Raw genomic sequence first — 18,393 nt, 5'->3', positions numbered from 1 at the left:
ATGTACCGTTTTTGCAAACTAGATATTCAGAAACAGTGCCATTACGTGATACCACCACTTTTCACCTGCTACAGAGTAAAGGCGCGCAGGATGACTCTTGGACAAGCTGTGACAGTACGATGTGTGTTCTATCTCTGCTTTTACTGAAAATTTTTACTCTGATTCTCCTTGTGTATAATTCCTCAACAATATTAGTTATTCAAGACGACCACTCTTCATTTCTAGTTGTTTATTCTTTTTTCTTATTTGTTTCATTTTACTTCAGGAAATATATGCAAAGATTTTTCTTGAGTTGCGTACACATCATCGTAAGTTTTGTATTTATTAGGTGAAACAATCGAATATATCACATCTATTCTTTTGAAAAAAGTGGCATCTAAGTGCAAAAGATCAAACAAAAGATATTTATCTCGGTCATCGACGCACCTGAATGTGCAATGCATGTTTTATAAGCTTTAAAGAAAACTGCTCTTTTGCGATTTCTTAGGAGAGTAAAAGTATTTGACACGGAGTCAAACGATTCACTATTACATCAATAGTGCTTTCTGGTCGCGTTTCTTCAAGGCATTACCAAACAAAGCCAAAAGATTCATGATTTTTTCAGTGTGGAAATGCATGCACTTTCTTCATATTTGCCGGTTTTGTGAATAACTTAGAAATTATAAAAGTCCTATTAGTACCAAGGACGCTTATTAAACATTCTCTTTCAGCGAAATACAGTAACTGAACCCAGAACCAACTATCCTAGCGCATTTTTAAATGAACACAATCCGATTTTTCAGGCCCACAATATGAGCTTTAGATACTTCATACAATTTCATAGAACAGTTTCAGTTATCTATTAGTATTCAGACCTGTCATCTAATGTACAAAAGTCAACGTTTAGATTAAAAACGTTTGAAGTTATAGTTGTCGTGGCGAAGTACATTTTAGAAACATTAAGCGCCCTGCTATCGATGTACAGAATTCTGTGAGAAACAGAAAATACATAATCATCAATATTAAGAGCTATTTAAATCGCTGGACTAAAGGAAACGCAGTAAAAAATGTTTTGGAGATTTATAAGGATAATTAGAGACAAGTTTTAATACAATGTTACAGTATTTTGCGTTGCAAACTGCTACAGACATAAATAACCAGTAAATATAATGAACTCCGCTTATTCAATAAATGTCGTACGGAATGAATTGAAATATCGAAGAACTTATTGGAAATATGGCTTAAAATATTTTACATTCTTGTTTACATTAAATAACAAAGACAAAATTCTTATTTCAAAAAGAGACAGTTAGGAATGAAAGAAGTTCTCTTAAAATGGAATCGTGATTTCTTCGAATGTTTGATTGCTGTTAGACACAAAACTGCCCTCTAGCACTGATAATAACCTTAGGCTCGTAATAAATTCTTGTGTGTCAAATTCCTTGCTGTCAACACGGATAATCTGATTCGTCACATTTGTAGTTTTCGTAATATCAACTTGCATGATAACGACAAGCTTCCTGATTAAATTAATAAGCACAGATTGATGATTCCAAAAATCGGTCTTTTATTTGGGCTTTGAATAATATATCCAAAATTAATATTTTTTTACTCGTAAATGAGCAATGAAAACATTATGTAGGATACGTTAAAAATATCTTGCAATGGATCTTTCAATAGATTTATAATTTATAATGCTTATGAAACAATTTTTTTGTTCATTGTTCGCAGCTAACAGTGAAACTCAATCTCACACACAATCGAAAGTAGGAATGCGTGGGAGAACACACAAAAGTAATTTGTACAGGTTGCTTAACTTCCGTTTCAGAGTTTCAAAAAGAAATCCAGTAGCCTTGCGCAAAAACTTTTTAGTAAAGTTCCGGCACACAGAACAGTGATGGAATCTCTCATTAATAGAAAAATGAAGTGTTGGAGAGTAGTTTATCTGCCGCACTTTGTAGATTATCTGGATTACCGGCAAATGAAGTAGGGGTGATGCTCTTTGCAGGAGCATGTACATCCTTTTGCTAAAATGAGTGTTTACACTAACCTGAAGTGTGTTCCTGTCATTAGTATCTGCAGAACATCATGCATGCATCTAACATTTACAATAACTTTTAGAGAAAGCGAATCAAATGACTGGATTTTTAGCTAATAAGCGTACTTGCGAAAGAAGATCGTATACAAGATTCTGGGTTTTTCTATTCCTGAATGCTGCCTGAGTGTTTTAAATCTACACCAAGGTGAACTCAGGGAAGGAATCGAATTAAATTTAGTGAGATGCTGCTCGTGCTGTTAACAGGCCCTATAAAAGCGTTATAGAGATATTCAGATATCTTACATGGAAATCGTTGAAAGACGGCGCTATACTTGCTGAATTCTATTGGGGAACTGTATAGCTAAGAACAGTACAGACTGAGTAAGGAAGACTATGGGGGTAATCACACGTATCAAAAGCTATATTTCAACGGTATGTACTTTAAAGAAACAAAAACGGGGCTAATTAATAACGGTAAGATGAATGCACTGCCAGGCGCTGAACAGTACCGAGCACAATACATAGTACTTAAAGGAGTACCACCTACTACCAAGATATGTTGCGTTTCAGTTGACATAATCCAGTTACATCTTCATCATTATTGGTATGTCATATATTTACGAGATAATTTATCTGTTCATTATTACATCTAACAATGAAACTAAATTTTGCGCAAATACGAAACAAACGAAGAATAATGGAAGAATACACGAAAATAATCATTATTATACCACTTGGAAATAAGTACAACGCAAACACTTCTTGCCATAAATAAGAATTTATAAAAAGTATCTGGCTGCTGTATTTCTTCTAGTAACTTAATCCACAGACAGTGAGCTCAGTCACCAGTATCATGGGTAAACGAGCTATTATAGTATTATAAGATTAAAATGATACAGTCGACACATCGAAAAGAAAATAGTGTTAATTGGAAATAAGTCACAATTTAACTGTTGAATATTGTACCCATTACAGATAAAGACTATGAGTGGATGAAAGGCAAAAAAAAAAAAAAAGAAGAACAGAATTCAAATGACCTTGAGTTATTCTGATAAACTAACAGTTCTGTAAAACCAAGTTTCTGCTGTGTCTGAAGCTGAGAATTAACATACAGTATATTTTACCAGTTATGACTTACAGCAGTGAGACAGTGACTTTCAGTGCGAAAACCGTTTTAAAGTTGAAGATTGCTCAACGAGCAGTAGACGGAAGAACGTTGGAATTTACTTAATCAAATAAATGGATGAGAGAACAGACTGAAGCAGAAGAGGATAATGTAAATGAGCTGGAAGTGTTGTACAGGATGGACGAAGAAAGTTCTCTGCTGAATTACGAGATATGAGAGAAAACGACACGAAGATGAACTGATAATATTAGGCATTTACACGCTGCCTGTTAAGTCAAAAGATACATAAGTACGTGTAAACTCTTGACTAAGCTTTCGCAATAGTGACATGGTTTGAAGAAGACAATGACTTATTGAAATCGTTATTCTAGAGTTGTATATGCCGACCAAGAATGGGCAAAAGGTATTATAGACACAAATTGACTGATATTACTTCTGGAACTGGGTTTGTCTCAGATGTGCAGTGTGTTCAATAGTGTATAGTTGGGAAATGCTGGAAGATCTGCATATGAAGGACTGACAGCTTACTGTCAACGTAAACAAGTGGAATTCAATGATCGTAAATGAACCGCAAGAACTTATAGTATTTTATTTTATCATTTCCAGTCTAACACTGGAATCTGTCATGCCCTTCAGTTACGTTCGAGAATCGATCCAGAACGCTTAAGGTGGAAGGACCACAGGAATCTGCGAGGAAAGCATATGTCCTAGAGTTCATTAGAAGAATTTGTGGAGGCCCTATTCTCCTGCCAAGGATGTGCCTTCGAAAATTATCGCCTGACCGATTCTTCAACATGCACCTGTGTTTACAAGCTACTCTACAGTGTCCGGCGGACGGTATTTCTATTTCTGCTAGCAGCACGTTTTTCCTCCTTCCCCATTCAATTCGCGAGTTGCGTGTAGAAAAAACAATAATCGGTAAATCTCTGTATTAGCTGTAATTTACTCATTCTGTTTATTTAGTAGGATGTATGAAGTAGGAGGTAATATGTTGCTCGAATCTTCCCAGGACGTACTCTCTCAGAATTTCATCAGTAAGCCATGCAGTGATGCATATCGCCTCTCTTGTAGCGTCTGCAACGGAAGTCCGCTGAGCATTCCGTTAAGGCTCTCGCGCCCATTAAGCGGTCACGTGACAAAACACTCCGCTATTCGTTAGATCTTCTCTACTCCATCTATGTGCTGCGGGTCCCAGACTGATGGTCAGACTCAGAACCTTGTCTAACAAGTGTTTTGTAAGCCACTTACGTCCTGGATGAATTACATTTCCTTAAGAATCGTTGAATGTATGTCAACCTCATATCGGTCTCTCCTACAGGTTGTTTCATAAGGTCATGACACTGTAGATCGCTCCGGATTCTACCATAGTTCTGTTTTCAGTGGTTTGTCGCTAATAGTGTAGTCGAGCTGTACTGAATCCTTCCACATATTTATGTGCAATTCCTTAAATTTATTTGCGTTCAGGGTCAACAGGCAGTCCCTGCACCAATAATCGATACTCTGTAGGACTCGCTTCAAATCTGTACAGTGTTGTGAGCTGCTTCCGTATAAACAATCGCAAGCATCCGCAAACAGCCACGTGGAGCTTCCGACGGTATCCGCTAAATCACTCTCCCTGTTTTATCACACTTCCTTGGGGTATTCCTGAAATTACTCTTATAACTGTCGATTCCGTTAAGAGCGACGTATTGAGTTTTACCTATAAGGAATTCCTGAGTCGAATCACAAGTTTTGTTCTTCAGCCTGAGACATGACCATATCTCACAACAATGAGGTGAACTCTGCTACCATGTGAATTTACTATCTACAGCCGCATGTGTGTTTCAATTTCCATGAGAATTACCGCCAGTGTTTTGATTATGTTACTTATGTTACTAATCACAGTTGTTGCCACCACTGTAAATACTCTCTCCGCTTTTGTAATAACGGCTTCCGTGCTCATACCCAATTTGAATTTGTAACGGAAAAATTCGAAATATCTGAAGGCATGTTTCTACTACTGAAAGATGATTATTCAATGTCACACCACTCGCGTAAGAGTGACGCTAGTAGCACCACTGTGAGGATACATATCAGATTTGCTTTTAAAAACACGCTGTAACGGTCATGAGCGTTAGTTACCTTTGAGACTGGACGTCGTGAGTTGATGTTAGTCAAGAATGCCTTCAAGACAACAAAGACGTCATTATCCTCACATCACCGAGTTTGAATGGGGTCGCGTACTAGGGCTACGAGAAGCTGGATGTCCCTTCTGCGATGTTGCAGGAAGACTTGCAGGAATGTAGACACTGTACATGATTGCTGCCTGCGATTGTCTGAGAATGTACGGTCGCAAGAAGACCAAGTTCCGGATAGCCACCTGACGACGTGGGGCTTTAGCGCATCGTACTGCATCTGCAGCAGCAATCAGAGATGCAGTTGGCATCAGTGGCACAACGAACTGTTACAAATCACTTACCTCGAGGACAGCTCCGACCCAGACGTCCTGTAGCGTGCATTCCACTGACCCCAAATCAATGCCATTTGCGACTTCAGTGGTGTCAAGCGAGAGCTCTTTGGATGCAGGGTCGAGATGTGTTGCGTTTTTTTTTATGAAAGCCGTTTCGGCCCAGGTACCAGTGATGGTCGTGTGTTGGTTAGAAGGAGGCAAATTGGCTCCAACCAACATGCCTGCGTGCTAGACACACTGCACATACACTTGTAATTATGTAAGTATGGTCTGGTGTGTGACTTCGTATGACGGCGGGAGCACTTTCGTGGTTATCCCAAGCACCCTGACAGCAAATTTGTGCGTCAATCTGGTGATTCGACCACTTATGCTGCCATTCATGAATAGCATTCCTCTGACTGTTTTCCAGCAGAATAACGCTCGCCCACATACCACTATTGTAACCCAACATGCTCTACAGAGTGTCGAAATGTTGCTTTGGCCTGCTCGATCACCAGATCTGTCTCCAATCGTGCACATATGAGACACCTTGGAACGACAACTCCAGCGTCATCCCACAACCTGTATTAACCGTCCCTGTATTGTCCCTTCAGGTGCAACAGACATCGAACTCCATCCCACAAACTGAGATTCGGCACCTGTAAAACACAAAGCATGCACGTTTGCATACTTGCATTCAACATTCTGGCGGCTACACCGGCATTTCACATTTGCAATGGCTCTTCTGGCGCTTACATCAACCTGTAATGTTGCAGTTTTACTTAAATATGTTACCTAGACAAATATTTTCCATGAAAGTCATTTTTTCTCTATATTAACTATTTTTTGGTGTTGGAATTTTTTTCCCTTCAGTATGCAAGGTGGTCCATTGACGAAATAAGCGTCAAACGAAAAGACTACAAAGAACGGAACTTGTCTAGCTTGAAGGGGAAAACCAGATGGCGCTATGGTTGGCCCGCTAGATGGCGCTGCCACAGGTCAAACGGATATCAACTGCATTTTTTTAATAGAAACCCCCAGTTTTTATTATATATTCGTGTAGTACGTAAAGCAATATGAATGTTTTAGTTGGACCACTTTTTTCTCTTTGTGATGGATGGTGCTGTAGAAGTCACAAACGTATAAGTACGTGGTATCACGTAACATTCCGCCAGTGCGGACGGTATTTGCTTCGTGATACATTACCCGTGTTAAAATGGATCGTTTACCAATTGCGGAAAAGGTCGATGTCGTGTTGATGTGTGGCTATTGAGATCAAAATGCCCAACGGGCATGTGCTATGTGTTCTGCTCGGTATCCCGGACGACATCATCCAAGTGTCCGGACTGTTCGCCGAAAAGTTACGTTATTTAAGGAAACAGGAGGTGTTCAGCCACACGTGAAACGTCAGCCACGACCTGCAACAAATGATGATGCCCAAGGAGGTGCTTTAGCTGCTATCGCCGCTAATCCCCACATCAGTAGCAGACAAATTGCGCGAGAATCGGGAATCTCAAAAACGTCGGTGTTGAGAATGCTACATCAACATCGATTGCACTCGTACCATTTTTCTATACACCAGTAATTGCATGGCGACGACTTTGAACGTCGTGTTCAGTTGTGCCACTGGGCACAAGAGAAATTACGGGACGATGACAGATTTTTTGCACGTGTTCTATTTAGCGACGAAGCGTCATTAAGCAACAGCGGTAACGTAAACCGGCATAATATGCACTATTGGGCAACGGAAAATCCACGATGGCTGCGATAAGTGGAACATCAGCGACCTTGGCGGGTTAATGTATGGTGTGGCATTATGGGAGGAAGGATAATTGGCCCCCATTTTATCGATGGCAATCTAAATGCTGCAGTGGATGCTGATTTCCTACGTAGTGTTCTACCGATGTTACTACAAGATGTTTCACTGCATGACAGAATGGCGATGTGCTAACATGATAGATGTCCGGCACATAGCTCGCGTGAGGTTGCAGCGGTATTGAATAGCATGAAATATGGATTGGTCGTCGAAGCACCATGCCATGGCCCGCACGTTCACTGGATTTGACGTCCCCATATTTCTTTCTGTGGGGAAAGTTGAAGGATATTTGCTATCGTGATACACCGACAACGCCTGACAACATGCGTCAGCGCATTGTCATTGCATGTGCGAACATTACGGAAGGCGAACTACTCGCTATTGAGAGGAATGACGTTACACGTATTGCCAAATGCATTGAGGTTGAAGGACATCATTTTGAGCATTTATTGCATTAATGTGGTATTTACAGGTAACCACGCTGTAACAGCTTGCGTTCTCAGAAATGATAAGTTCACAAAGGTACATGTATCACATTGGAACAACCGAAATGTTCAAACGTACCTACGTGCCGTATTTTAATTTAAAAAACCTACCTGTTACCGACTGTTGGTCTAAAATTGTGAGCTGTATGTTTGTAACTATTACAGCGCCATCTATCACAAAGCGAAGAAGGTGGTGTAGCTAAAGCATTCATATTTCTTTACGTACTACACGAATATGAAGTAAAAATGGGGGTTTATATTTAAAAAACGCAGTTGATATCCGTTTGACTTATGGCAGTGCCATCTATCGGGTCAACCATAGTGCCTTCTGGTTTTCCCCTTCAAGCTAGACAAGTTTCGTTCTTTGTAGTTTGTTCGTTTGACGCTTATTTCGTGAGATATTTGGCCCGGTCACGATCAATGGACTACCCTGTTTATCAAGTTTTGTACCTGTTTTTTCTTAACAGGTTTTAAAGTAGGACGTAATTCAACAGGACTTCATTAGTTAGAACGTCTATCTGTGCACAATTATTCTGGCGTGCAAGACTTAACGACGGTAGTAACTTTCACATGATGTGTCACCGCCAAGTGAAATATCTCGATGGAACTTGGACCATACGTAGAAAGAACTGCTCAGTATAGTAAGATGATAACTGAAAAAAATATGCAGTGGGACAAGCAGTAATATTGATTTTATTCAAAGATAATAATAAGTTCAACGCGATTCATAATTATCCCCTGGATATTACAAAATACGGGTATTATCAACACAGCCAGCAGTGCATGCTCCGCAACATGTTCCCATGGTGGACACAAGGCTGACAAGTTCTTGTGGTTCCATGCCTCCACCAGACAACTGCTAGATTGTCGTTAGTGCATCTGGACACGTGCTGTAGTACGTCCCCCCCCCCCCCCCCGCCCCCCCCCAAACACGTCCCACACGCGCTCTATGGGATTATTTAAGTCAGTGAAACGGCCAGACCAGTCCATTCGCCAAACGTCCTCTCATTCCAAGGGCTCCTCCACCTGCGCTGTTCGATGTAGTCTCGCTAGTTATCCATGAAAATGAAGCAGGGCGAATACACCCTGAAAAGACGCACGTGGGGAAGGGCTGCCGTCTCACAATAACGCTGATCGATGAACTCACCGAGTTCAAAGATTTGGAGTTCGGGACGCCCACGCAACAATATGCCTCTCCACCTCACAGCACCTGGACCTCGAAAACGATCGTTTTCGACAGTGTTCGTGAGCGCATTCGGTCCTGTCTTCATATGTGTGGATAATAATGCGCGACCGCGACGAACAGCGCAGGTTAGTTAGTTACTTAGTGGGTTAGTTACGTGCTTCATTGATCAATAGCACGGAAAACCGTTATGATGTGGAACGTGTCAAAACACAAGAAATGCGCACAGGAAACAAGTTCTATTTTTATCTTTATTTTTTTGTTTACATTATAGTGTTATACCTAAATATTTCTGTTATCGATCCCATTCCCTTAAATGACACAAAATGCATATATTAAATCTCTTGATTTATGTATTCATATTCAAGAATTCATCTATGGTATAGAAGGAGTTATCAAGGAGGTATGATTTCAATATGTATTTGAAACTATTACTGCTGTCTGTCACACATTTTATTTCATCTGGTAATTTATCAAAAGTTTTATAGCAGCTTAATTTACCCGTTTCTGTGCCAAAGATAGGTTAAGTAAAGGATAGTGTAAGTCTTTCTTTTTTCTGGTATTGTAATCATGAATTTGATTTTAAACTGGTCCGTGTTGTTGAGAAAAAATTTCATTACTGAGCAAATTTACTGTGAATCAGTTGTAAGAATTCCTAAACTTTCAAACAGATGGCTACAAGATGTGTGACTATGAACCCCACACATTATTCTAACTACTTTCTTTTGAGCAGTGAATACCTTTTGCCTAAGTGTTGAGTTGCCCCAGAATATTATCCCGTATGACATCAGAGAGTGGAAGTATGCAAAGTATGTTAGCTTACTAATTTCTACATCCTCAAATTGGCAATTATTCTGATTGCAAAAGTTGCTGAACCTAGTAGCTTTAGGAGATCCAAAATATGAATTTTCCAATTAAGATTCTCATCTGTATGTACACCCAAATACTTAGTGTGCTCTACCCTGGCTACTGACTTCTTTTGATGTGTTATATTTATTGAAGGAATTATACTTTTTGCAGCAGAAAATTGGATGTACTGTGTTTTTTCAAAGTTCAGAGTAAGCCCATTCGCAGAAAACCAATTAATAACTTTTCCAAAGACCTTATTTGTAATATTTTCTATCGGACTTTCTTTTATGCATTAATAATTATGCTTGTATCATCAGCAAACCGATCCCTTCTTCTAGTCAAGTTGTGCCACAAAGTTCTCTTCTCTCCAATTCTATTCAATACCTCCTCATTAGTTATGTGATCTTCCCATCTAATATTCAGCATTCTTCTGCAGCACCACATTTCGAAAGCTTCTATTCTTTTCTTGTCTAAACTATTTATTGTCCACGTTTCACTTCCATATAAATACTTTCAGAAACGACTTCTTGACACTTAAATCTATACTCGATGTTAAAAAATTTCTCTTCATCAGGAACGCTTTCCTTGCCATTGCCAGTCTACATTTTATATCCCCTCTATTTCGACCGTCATCAGTTATTTTGCTCCCAAATAGCAAAACTCATCTACTACTTTTAGTGTCTCATTTCCTGATCTAATTCCCTCAGCATCTCCGACTTAATTCGACTACATTCCATTATCTTCATTTTGCTTTTGTTGACGTTCATCTTTTATCCTCCTTTCAAGACACTGTCCATTCCGGTCAGCTGCTCTTCCAGGTCGTTTGCTGTCTCTAACAGAATTACAATGTCATCAGCGAACCTCAAAGTTTTTATTTCTTCTCCATAGATTTTAATTCCTACTCCTAATTTTTGTTTTGTTTCCTTTACTGCTTGCTCAATATACCGGTTGAATAACATCGGGGACAGGCTACAACCCTGTCTCACTCCCTTCCCAACCACTGCTTCCCTTTCATGCCCCTCGACTCTTATAACTGCCATCTGGTTTCTGTACAAATTGTAAATACCCTTTAGCTCCCTGTATTTTACCCCTGTCACCTCCAGAATTTGAAAGAGAGTATTCTAGTCAACATTGTCAAAAGCTTTCTCTAAGTCTACAAATGATAGACACGTAGGTTTGCCTTTGCTTAATCTATTATCTAAGATAAGTCGTAGGGTCAGTTTTGCCCCACGTGTTCCAACATTTCTACGGAATCCAAACTGGTCATCCCCGAGGTAGGCTTCTGCCAGTTTTCCAATTCGTCTGTAAAGAATTCGTGTTAGTATTTTACAGCAGTGGCTTATTAAACTGATAGTTCGGTAATATTCACAGCTGTCAACACCTGCTTTCTTTGGGATTGGAATTCTATATATAGATAGTTTATCTGTAGGTTCTGATAAGTGAGTTTGCGGGTTTCAAAGTGTGTGACATAAATGGCCGTATCTTTTTATGGCATTGACTTAGCTTATTTTTTTCTCCTCCGAGGGATCGAACACCTTTGTTTTTCTTATGTATTTGGACTTCATACGTCTACCCGCTCCTGAGAAAAGGGGACGGACACACAGGCGGATAACGGAGTGATCGTATATAAAGGTTCGGTTTTACTAACTGAGGTACGGAACTCTAAATAGTGAGGAACTTTCCACAATTCATAGAGGCTCTGGAAACAAGCTAAAAGTAAGAGATTGTAGCACACATTCAATATTACAAACACGAAATTCACGAGATCGGTTATAGACGACTCGTTTGAGGTCTCTGGTTAGAGACATCCTCGAAATAAGACTCTTGTCTTGCGGGGACTTTTGAGCTGCATACAGCCTACTGCATGTTCCTAATACGATGTTATCAGTACCCTCCGTTGTATTGAACGCGGCAAATAACTGTTGCTCCTGAGTCGGTCGTATGCTTATGTGCTGCATCGTTATTCCACGCAGGATACTTAAAATAGAAAACATACTACAACTGAAAGCCATAGTGGCTGTTTCTGTGGCAACACATCCTGCAGTAATCTACCTTATCTGACTAACGGATATTTTTAAAGAATGTGACAAGATTTTTTCATCTCTGCCTTCTCTGCACCGTAGAGAACATCTTCACGATATACTTATAAAGTGCCGACGATTAAGAGCTACATCTGATGTTGCGGTATTGGCTAGACTCCGAGCGATAGGTGATCGATGCAACGTCGTTGCTGTTGCTCACTCAATCATAGCTCAAATTTCGTTGATGGACCACTTAATGTTTTCAGTGCCGTCATCTCTGCCACTGTCACTTTCTTTCGTGTACATCCACTATGCCCTACAGCTAATCACACGGCACCGTAACTGGATGCGTAGAAGCAAAGGAAACCACATCATCTCATGGAGACATGATCTAGACTCTCGTTCTACAGTACTCTCCATTGATTTTTAAAACGGCCATTCTGTGCAGATTTTATTCCTTAAATGAGCAAATAGATCTTTAGATTAACTTGATTGTCGTGTGGAAGTTAACGAAACAACGAAAAATGGTAAGACGTTCATGTTGTGACACTTAAGCGATCTAGGCATTGTTGGAGTGCCCGTTACCTGAAAATTTGTGATATTATGTTCGTCTAACAATGGAAGTCGTCGAAAAAGCGTTTCACTGGAAAAGTCGTTATCATAAATACAACGGTAGATCCATCGAAGCCAGCCGCTGTGGTGGAACGGTTCTAGGCGCTTCAGTTCTAAGTCTAGGGGAGTGATGACCTCAGATGTTAAGTCCCATAGTGCTTAGAGCCATTTGAACCATTTGATCCATAGAAAAAAAATCCCACGGGCATCAGATAAGAATACGAGTAGTTTAAAATCAAATTATGTTTTCCTAGTTGCAGAAGTCCGAATGTAATCCATACATATTATAAAATTGGATGTAGCCTATGTATGCATGTACGAGTATGTCCCATATTTCGTCCTAAACCACTGGACTGGTTGCAACTAAACTTAGTGTACATATCACTTACTGCCGGAAAAGAAGTAGGATATACCTAACAGAGGAGTAGGAGTGGGTGTGAAAAATAAATGTAGCCCAGGACGCGCGAATACCCAGATTGATTCATCCAGTATTTGAGAAAGAGAGCACTTGCAACAAATTTTGCGCATAATTTCATACCTTTACGAAATATTTTCTCGCTGACAATCGCTACAATATAATGAAAGGATAAAAGTTTACTGTTTACTACATATTCTCTATTCATGGAACAAAACTACTGCGTGAGGCACGATGTTTTAATTTTTTACTTCTGTACAACCAATTCTACTCGTGACACGTTTTGTAGACAATATTCATATACTACTGAATATAACTGCAAAATTATATTATTGTACGACACATTGTTCAGGACGTATGACGTAATAAAACACCGAGATAAGTGAAAACTGGCGCATCATACTTGATGTCTAAATTTGTTACTGCTTTGCTTCTAAATCCATTCACAACATATTTCGCAGACAGTATCCACATAAGCCGCTGAATGTATCTTCAAAATTATACAATTTTGGACACGTAGTTCAGGAGTATGACGTCATATACAGTGAGCTGCGTGAAAACGATACTGTGGGGTGAAATTCGCTAGCGATACGGGTAAATTTGTGTGCAAATATTTTTCAAATATTTTAAATATATGTGAAATATACGTGACGTTTGAGTACGCGGGCAGGGCCCTGGTAAAAAATTCCCCCTGAACCCGAGGATCGACTTTAACCAAACATGGTACACGAAATACTTACTGTCTGGAAAGAAATACTATGGAAATAAGAAGCAGCAGCCTTCTTCAGGGTGACAATTATTGAACTATATGAAAAAATATTAATTAGTTACAAACCAACGCGTGCACACACTTTATTCAACACGTAAACGTCACTACAGATATTCGGATTTAAGCTGTGACATGTTCGATATGCCTGTCATCATTGGCGATGATGTGGTGCAGACGAATAGCGAAATTCTGCATTACCTGCTGAATTATCGGAACATCGATGACCTCCTGAATGGCTGTTTTCAGTTCAGCAATGGTTTTGGGATTATTGCTGTACACATTGTCTTTAATATAGCCCCACAGCAAGGAGTCGCATGTATTCAGATCCGGAGAATATGGCGGCCAATCGAGGGCCATGCCAATGGCCTCTGGGTACCCCAGAGCCAGAATGCGGCCCCTAAGGTGCTCTCCAGGACATCAAACACTCTCGTGCCTCGATGGGGTCGCACTGCGTCTTGCGTAAACCACATCTTGCCAAAATCAGAGTCACTTTGGATAATGAGGATGAAATCATCGTCCAGAACCTTCACGTACCGTTCTTAGTTACCGTGCCATCAAGGAATATCGCACCGATTATTCCGTGATTGGACATTGCACACCACACAGACACCCGTTTAAGGTGAAGAGACTTCTCGATCGTGAAATGCGGATTCTCAGTCTCCCAAATGCGCCAATTTTGCTTACTGACGAACCCATCCAAATGAAAGTGGGCCGGATGTCATCAGCTTGAACTCGGTAGCAAACTTTCTTCGAGCCCCATCTGGGCTATTATTGCTCGCGTAGTTGGCCTTCACGAACGCTATACGCTCAGGCACATTGTACCGTGACATTTTCAGTGTAAATGTCCGACAGCAAGGCGCGTGCGCATGCGCATACTAATTCCCATTATGCCCCGCGGCCAGCCGTTCTGTTTGAACGTCCTAACGTAAACCGTTCAGACGTTATGACGATTTTATTTCATGTAGTTCAATAGCTGTCACCCTGTATTTGGCTACAGGTGATAACATGGAGAGAGACGGGGGTAGGAGGAGGTGATGATGATGATTTATGGCGGAGGGCGCTAGACAGCTAGGTCATCAGCGCCCTTGCATTAATGTTATACCGAAGAAGATTTTCACAATCTATGAAGGACATCAATAAACTGGAAAACTACGTTTGATCCCACCACCGGAAACGTAAAGCAAACCCAAAAAAGTGAGGTTAAGGAAAGCCCATAATAAAACCCGAGAGAGACATAACGGGATAACTAAATAAAATCATGGAGAAAATACCGGTAAGGATGCTGTTAAAAAAGGGACAAATAACAGTGGCTGGGTGACGATTTAGAAATAATGCGTGACCCAGTCACTCTGTGACACATTAAGATCTCACACCAAGTATTCTGGGAAGACTTCCGGACACCACACAAAATTTTAAGACACTAAAAACACTCGCCTTGTTATCAGTTAAAATAGAGGGAAGATCCTGTGGGAGACCCAGTTCAACCCTCAGATCGTCATATAAAACACACTCAGCTAAAAGATGTCGTACTGACAGCTGTGTCCCGCGTCTCTGACGTACTGGGGGCTCCTCACGACTTAAGAGGAAGCAATATGTCAATGGACGCAGATCACAGATGGGGGGGGGGGGGGGGGGGGGAGGAGATGGACAGATAAGGGAAGGATAATGGACAGAGATGGAAGAGGAGGAGATGGACAGAGAAAGATAGAGGAGGAGCTGTACAGAGACTGGTGCGAGGACGAGATGGACAATGAGAGGGGAAGAGAGGAGATAGGCTAACAGAAGATTGGAGTAAACACATATGCCGACTACGTCGCCGTTTTGATTTATATTCAAAAAGATGTTTGGAATTCTGTTATTGTTCATTCTGTCAATACGTTTTTCCCATTTTTTAATGTGCGGGATTCTACATAAAAGTGTAGAAAATGTTCAGTTCCTTCTACATATTATTTCCTTTTTTATCCAAGAGTATTTACTGCCAGAGATCTTAAAAGGCTTACCATATCAGCTTCTAAGTTCATCTTGCCTAATACATTAAATGTCGATTCCTCACTGCCATATTTTCTTTCATGGACTGTCGCCGCCTTATAGAACGTAATTTGTGATTTCTGGTTTTCCCCCTTGAGATAACGATCATTGTACCATATTTTCCTTTTAAATTTGTTTACGTTATTGTCCCTATTGTCTCGCGGTAAGATAGATTCTACACTTAGCTGAAATTGGTTCCTTGTTATAGAAACGTTATTTTGTGTAACTATTTTAGTCCTCAAATGTTGTCTGCTTTGAAGCCAAAGGTCTTTCTTTTTCCAATAGGTATCTTCAGGTTTAAATCTTAATCTATATTTACGAACTTATTCAGTACGGAGAACGAAGCCTTTCGCGACAGCACTGTTGTATAAAACATTCTCGGACTTCTTGCCGCGTCAGTTGAGGGTAAAACCTCGATCTTTCGATGATTACCTCCGCCGCCTTCGTTAGGGGCCACTGACTGTCAACGCTGCTGCTATGGTGGCCTTATATAGCCCATAGACGGCTTCTGATCGGTCGATAACTATGGAAAGGTGTCGCAGGTGGTGTCAACGTCTCCACAGGTCGCTTATTCAGTACTAATTATATGTTATTTCTGAACATCTAAAAATAATCACGACATCATCAAATAAATGGATATTTAAAATCATATTGACTATATTAAAATTATATGTCAGATTGCTTTGCCACTCCTCAACGATTTCGTCTATCTGTGGATTTGTCTGTTTCCAACTCTTACCTACATATTATTTTACTTACATGTTTGAGATATCTGTCGTAGCTTTACCTAAAATGTATATCTTCGTAAATCTGAAAATTCGCTACGCATATGTCTGCGAGTTTGAATCCGATTTTCTCAAGACTTTCATGATGCACTGAAACATTTTGACGTCCGCTTGAGAGACACCAGGGATACAACATAATGTATTATTGTACGATTTATAAACTGAAACAGCAGCCATCAACAAGTGCGGTTTAAAAAAGTTTATTTAAACTATTATCGGTTTGGGAATAGTTACAAATCCATAAATTCAGATGGCTCTTACACGTTTTTTTGGCTTGGGCCTCGTTTTGTAGTCGTTTTTGATTCTGTGCTGCGGTGTATATGTCTTTGCGACGCATTCTCCGTGTATTACTCTTTACATTTTAAAATTTTCGTATTTCGATATGTGCACTCTGTGAGTGCCGTTAAATTTTCGAAACGCTGACTATACATCATCCTTGGTTTTAAGGCAGCACATGTGCCTGGTATCTCTAAAACGTGGCCTAGCTTCACAGAAGTAACGATAGCATTAGTTTCCAAATGCTAAACTAGTAAGGACGTTAGGTTACAGATGTAATGTAAAGTATATGTTCACAGTGAAATATGACTTTGCTAAAGACATGGATTTAATTTAAAAATGCTTCTGGTACAGGTCTCATAATGTATACTTTGGGCAGAATAGCGATAATGTATTATATTTAACCAAGTCACACGAGGATTAAAAAGTTTTGGTAAAGTGACCTAACCGAGTTGTGACATCTCAAAGAATTGTCTCTTCGGCAGAATAAATGGCTTTCATTTGTCATTAGTTGGAAAATACCAATGTCTGAAGGGATGTATCTCTGCGAAGAAGACCATTAAATAAAAACAATACACATTTTCCATTTTGATGCAATCATTCCGGCTACAGTATTATAGTGTGAGGAGGACAGTTCTGTGTCATTTTGTGACAGTACACGGGGGTCAACATTTGCAAACACGGAAGTGGTGATCCTTAATCCCCTCGATGACGGCATCCATTGTACGACAGAGGACGACACGGTAACCTAAACGTAGTAGCAAATAAAAATGGTTCAAATGGCTCTGAACACTATGGGACTTAACTTCTAAGGTCATCATTCCCCTAGAACTTAGATCTACTTAAACCTAACTAACCTAAGGACATCACACACATCCATGCCCGAGGCAGGATTCGAACCTGCGACCGTAGCGGTCGCGCGATTCCAGACTGTAGCGCCTAGAACCGCTCGGCCACCCCGGCCGGCAGTAGCAAATACCAGTGGCTCTTAGTCATTACGGTACTTCAGCAGGTAGCAGGCAAAAGTTAGCTCCGTCGTGTCGGTAACTGTTTCTTTCTTTAAATCCTCCAGGATTTTAAGCCGTTCTATATTTACTTTTCTTTCTTCCATTTGTGCACGTTTACCCTAAATTTCTTGAGTGCGCTATGCTGAATTGAGAATATTTGGATTTCTCACACATATTCTTCTCATGCTGACTAGTCCTGGAATTTTTCGCACATGAGCAACTAAACTGGCCGTCCTTCTGATGAAGATTTTCTGTGGAATTCCTTCCGCATCCACTCGTTTAATATATTTGAATGTAGTATTTTATCTGCGCGCTTAATCTGAGTATCATTCTATAACTTCTAATTCAGAAAACTCCAGTTATTTCTTTCCGTTTTCCCAACGTTGAAGTTTCATCTACACTTAGTTTGTTCATCATAAAGCAATCTTTGGGGCGGTACATTTCTTTTGGTGACGAAAATATTCTTTTCCCTCGGATGTCTGCTCCGTGTATCTAATTCGCGTTGTCGATCGTGTGCAATCCAGTGTGCGTGTTGCGACAATTATTTCACTAGTTCTACACAATTTTTTACAATCT

Source organism: Schistocerca americana, chromosome 8 (genome assembly GCF_021461395.2).
Source record: "Schistocerca americana isolate TAMUIC-IGC-003095 chromosome 8, iqSchAmer2.1, whole genome shotgun sequence".
NCBI classification, from domain to species: domain Eukaryota; kingdom Metazoa; phylum Arthropoda; class Insecta; order Orthoptera; family Acrididae; genus Schistocerca; species Schistocerca americana.
This window is presented reverse-complemented; position numbering follows the sequence as displayed.